Here is a 5,268-nt window from a genome sequence, read left to right on the forward strand (position 1 = left end):
AAAAGGAAAAGCCTTAGAGAACCAATGTAACACCCCATCCCGAAGTACACTGAAATTTTCTCATATTGACCAAGGTTGATTAGGTTTAACCGTCATTGATCGAGAAGGATCAAACTTTGATACTTTGACTCGGCAAGAATTCTAGGTTGATCGAGGCACCATTACGACGTACGCATCGACACGAGTCCGTAGACTAGTAGCATGTCAAAAACGGAGCTACGGTTTGAAAGTTATGAGCAAAACAAGTTGATGTCCGACCTGTCCGAAGGTGCCGGAGTTGACTTTTTTATTTCGTGAAATTGAGTTTTGACTCATACATGGTTGTGAAGTACTCGTCGATATGAGTTCATAGACTAGTGGCATGCCCGATTTTGACATGTGGCTTGAAAGTTACGGACTTGTAAAGTTTTCTGAATACCGTGATATTTTAATATATTTCGACTTGAGTGAACAGTGTGTCCCACTTGTCATGTTTTAACCAATCCCGTGAGTGAACAGTGTTACCCACAGGTGGCTTTTATTTTTCCAAAACATGTAACATCCCGTCCCGAACAACATCGAAATTTTCTTCATGTTGATCGAGGTTGACTGGGTTTGACCGCCGTTGACCGAGAGGAGTCTAAATTTGACTTTTTGATCTGGATGGAATTTCTCTTTGACTGGGGTATCGTTACAAAGTATACATCAATCCGAATCCATAGACTAGTAGCACGTTGAAAACGGAGCTGCCGTTTGAAAGTTATGAGCAAAACAAGTTGAGGTTTAAACTGCCCAAGGAGTGCCGGAGTTGACTTTGTGTTCGTGCAAAATTGAGCTGACTCATGCACGGTTGTGAAGTACTTGTTGATACAAGTTCATAGACTAGTGGCACGCCCGAAACATATATGTGGTTTATAAGTTATGGATCTGTAAAGTTTTTTTAATACTGTATTATTTTAATATTATTATATATATATATTTATTTTTATTTTCTTTTTCCTTTTCCCCCACATGAGAAAATACCCCCACAGGCTTCTTCTTCCTTCTTCTCCTTCTCTCTTCATTTCTCCTTCCCATCAATCTCTCTCTCCCTGCTACATCTTTTCCGGCCACCGGAAGGCCATACGTGCCGGCCACCCGTGAAGCCCAGCTATCAGCTAGCTCAGCTGCCAAGTTTGGCAGCCCGCCGACAAGCGACATGCCCAGATCTGCGGCTGAAGCTGATGGCGGGTCATTTTGTTTTTCCGGTGATTTTGTTGTTTTCCGACCAACCTAGCCCGATTTCATACCCTATTTCCCCTAGTTTGGACCTCTTGAGCTCGATTTTGAGATCCATTCAGCTCAATTCCCTGCCGTTTGGGAGACACTACAAGTTGAAGTTCGGCCGAAAGCTTCCGTCCACTTTCCGGCCACCTCCGGTTGAGTTGAGTCCAATGGAGATCGGTAACGTATTCCTCGTCCCCTTAGCTTTCCGTTGATACTTTATTTACGAATTTTGGATACCGTTTGTGTTAACTCCCCCGGGTACCGGATATTATTTATCCAAATAAAATATTAATTTATTTGATCCTGTGTAATATTGTTGTTTTAGGAGCACGTGTGAGTCATAAAATTGATTCTATAGAGGATCTTGGTTGGATTGCGTGCTCGAGGTAAGTGACCCACCTTTAAACTTAATTTGGGGTGTTTAATTATATGTATTTTGTGATATTTGATTTTTTGAAAATGTGATATTTCATGTGTTAATTATTTAGCAAAATTATATTTAGAATTTTGATTGCACAATTTAAATAATTGAAATGTATATGTGTATTAAAGCATAATTTGATTTTGACAAATTATGAAGATTTTATTTTTATGAAATTCAATTTTAAAGAAGTTGTGAAATTGAATTGTTGAATTTAATTGTGTTTTATAAAAATGTATTTATATTTTGATTTATTGTGGAATTTATTTATGAGAATTTTGATTGTTGTGGATTTTATGAGGTTTAAATGACATATTTGATTCAAATTGGTTTTTTTGAAGATTTGAGAAAGAAATATTGATTTAACTTATTATGTTCAAAATATTTATGCCATTGAAAATTTTGTATATTTAAATTGATGGAATTTATTATGACGATGATTTATAAAGGAACTGTGGAAAATTTATAGATTTAATTGGATAGAATAAACCCGGTAGTATTTATGAGATTTTGATATTGGAAAATAAATATATTGATTTTATGATTTTTAGATGCACCGTACACGTATTGATGTTCTTTATACATGAATATGATTAGCGCGCAGGTGGATGTGGTGAGTGCGCAGGTGGATGTGAGTAGCGCACAGGTGATTATGGGGTTGTCCTGTGGTTGCTATCGGATAAGAGTAGGCTGCCCCTTCATAGCCGGGATGCCTGTTTGCAGTGGCGCTGTGGGACGCCACGCGACTGTATGTCGGTTTCTCTTTTAACCTCCTATTTGGCGATGCTTGGGACACTAAGTACCATTGGTATATAGTGGGTGTATCAAATGGTTTTTACGACGTGATTTTAATCATACAATATTTTAGAATTTTATTTAAATTAAAATGTTTTTTAATAGTGTTTTATAAATTAAATTGTTTTGGCATTTTAAATTGAGTTCTATTATTAATTATTTGGTTTTATTTTATTTATTTAAATATTTCTTGGATCATTTTTGTTAATGTAAATTTTATTATGTTTTTGTATTAATTGTTTACAATACTTTATTCCCAATTTAATATTTGTCATTAGTCTTATTTTTATAATTATTTCTCACTAAAATTTTTGAATTATTAATTTATTGTCTTTTATTTACAAATTATTAATTAAATATTTTCTGGATTTTTGGGGCATAAAATGTTGGGTTTTGTGAAAATGTTTTAAAAAGAGAACTTTTCCAACTGAGTGAATCGTGAGGGTTTTGAGGAAAAATATTATTTTTAACTACCTATTATTTATTTAATTATTTCTTATTAATCAATTAACTAAGTTATTTACCCTTTTATTAATATTATTATTGTATAGTAGATTGGGTTACTCACTGAAATGATTAGCATCTTATGTTTTTAAATTCCATTCCCTTAGGCCCAGGTTAGTTGACGTTGATCGTCCGGGGGCGAGCCCGACATCTTGGTTCGTTGCTGAAAGTCCAAGAGGCTTTTCCTTTGCTTTCTATCTTGTATTATTTCTTTCTATCTTATATTGTATTAAATTTCATATTCAATTGTAGTGGATAACACTCTGTATACTATTTGGACGTTTATTTATTTAATTCTGTACTGGTTCCCTGTCATTTATTTGAAGTCTTGCAAACTTGTGGAAGTAAATTGTAGCAAGGTGGGAGGAATAAGGTGGTGTATATAGAAGTGTATGTTTAGTGCAGGGAAATTGTGGTAAGTCCTACCTTTAGGGGAGATACTGTCGGATTTTCTGTTGGGAGATTCGATGGTGTTTCCATGGGATCAGGACTTGTGTAGGGTTTCGGTGAGGGATCTTGGATGGGTCTTGACAAAACACATGTGGGTGAGGGGGGGGGGGGGGAGAAGGGGGGAAGAGAGGATAAGAGGGGAGGAGAGAGAGAGGAGAGACCACCACTGGGCACCACCGTTGACCGTCGTCTGGTTAGTTCCCACCTACACATGCCAGCCCACCTTGACACCCACTTGAAAAACGGCCGGCTAGCCAAAAATCACGGCCAACAGACAGCCAATGCGCCTGGATCTGAGGTTTTTTGGGCGGCGACGCTGATTGCTTCAAACCCAGAGTTCTCCCTGTTCCGGCCTCCGTTTGCCTCACCACCAGTCCAATCCGTTCACCCATCCCCCGATCTACATTTCCTCCAAAAATCACGGTCAGTGGCCATCGGACGCGCCGCCAACAGTGACGGGTTCCGGTGACCACGGCTGCTTGTCAGGAAATCAATTTTCCGGTAAGTTCCTAGGTGCACAGCCCATCTTCTCCCACTAGTTCCGACCCCCTGAACCCAGATCTGAGGTTGGTTTCCTCCAATTCACGGCGGTTTGTGAGATTCGAGGATCTAAAACCCGATAACTTTCCTACGAGATTCCGGCCACCTCGGGTTCAATCTCCGGAAAGTAAGACCATATCCGTAATCCTCATTTCACAAGCTTCGATTCGGTATATCATTCGTAAATTTTGATTGTCGTTTGTGTTTGTTCTCTTGGATACCCGTTTGTGAATTATCAGATTAAAATATTAATATATTCGATTTTACGTAACGTTGATATTTTAGGTGCACGTATGGATAGTAAATTTGATCCTGTGGAGAATCTTGATTGATACGCATGCTCGAGGTGAGTGACCCACATTCAAAATTATTTTGGGTGATTAATTATATATTTTGTGTTAATTAATTATTTGGAAAATATGTTTTATCTGTTGGTGATTTAATAAAATTACTCTTTAATTTTATATTGTTAATTTATGATATTAATGTGTGTTTTGGTGCCAAAAATATATTTGTGAATTTAAAGGAATTGTGGTTTTAATTCCTTTAATTTATTGTTATGCTTATTATTAGGTTTATTGTGCATAATTATATGATTTTAATACTATATGAATTTATGTGATTTAATATTACTTTGGTATGGATTGATTGTATGGATTTTTTTATTTAAATTAATTTTTGAGAATTTGAGAAAGATATGGGTTTAAATTATTATGTTTAAAAATATTTATACAATGGAATATTAAAGATTTGACTTTATGCCATTGGAAAATTTGTATATTTGAATTGATGGAATTGAGAGTTTATGGATTTGAAATTTATGAAATTTATACGATGGATTTATGATGATGATTTTAAAAAGAAATGTGAAAAATTTATGGGTTTAAATGGATAAAATAAACTCGGTGGTATTTTATACAAGTATTGATTTTATAATTTACGAGTTTTTAGATACACCACACACGTACGGGTGTTCTGTATATGTGGATATGATTAGTGCGCATGTGGATATGATTAGTGCGCAGGTGGGTGTGAGTAGCATGCAGGTGATTTATGGGTTGTCCTGTGATTGCCATCGGACCGAGGGTCGGCAAGTTGATATCAGCCGTAGCCATCCCCCGCTATGGCCAGGACGCCTGTTTGCAGCGGCGCGGTGGGACACCATGCGACCATATGACGGTTTCTCTCTTTAACCTCCTGTCTGACGGTGCTCGGGATGTTGGGTACCGTTGGTACCACTAGTATATTATGTGTGCATCAAATGGTTTTCACAACATGATTTTCAAATATGAAATATTTTTAAAATCTGTTTT

The sequence above is a fragment of the Ziziphus jujuba genome, chromosome 4, assembly GCF_031755915.1.
Source record: "Ziziphus jujuba cultivar Dongzao chromosome 4, ASM3175591v1".
Classification (NCBI taxonomy): domain Eukaryota; kingdom Viridiplantae; phylum Streptophyta; class Magnoliopsida; order Rosales; family Rhamnaceae; genus Ziziphus; species Ziziphus jujuba.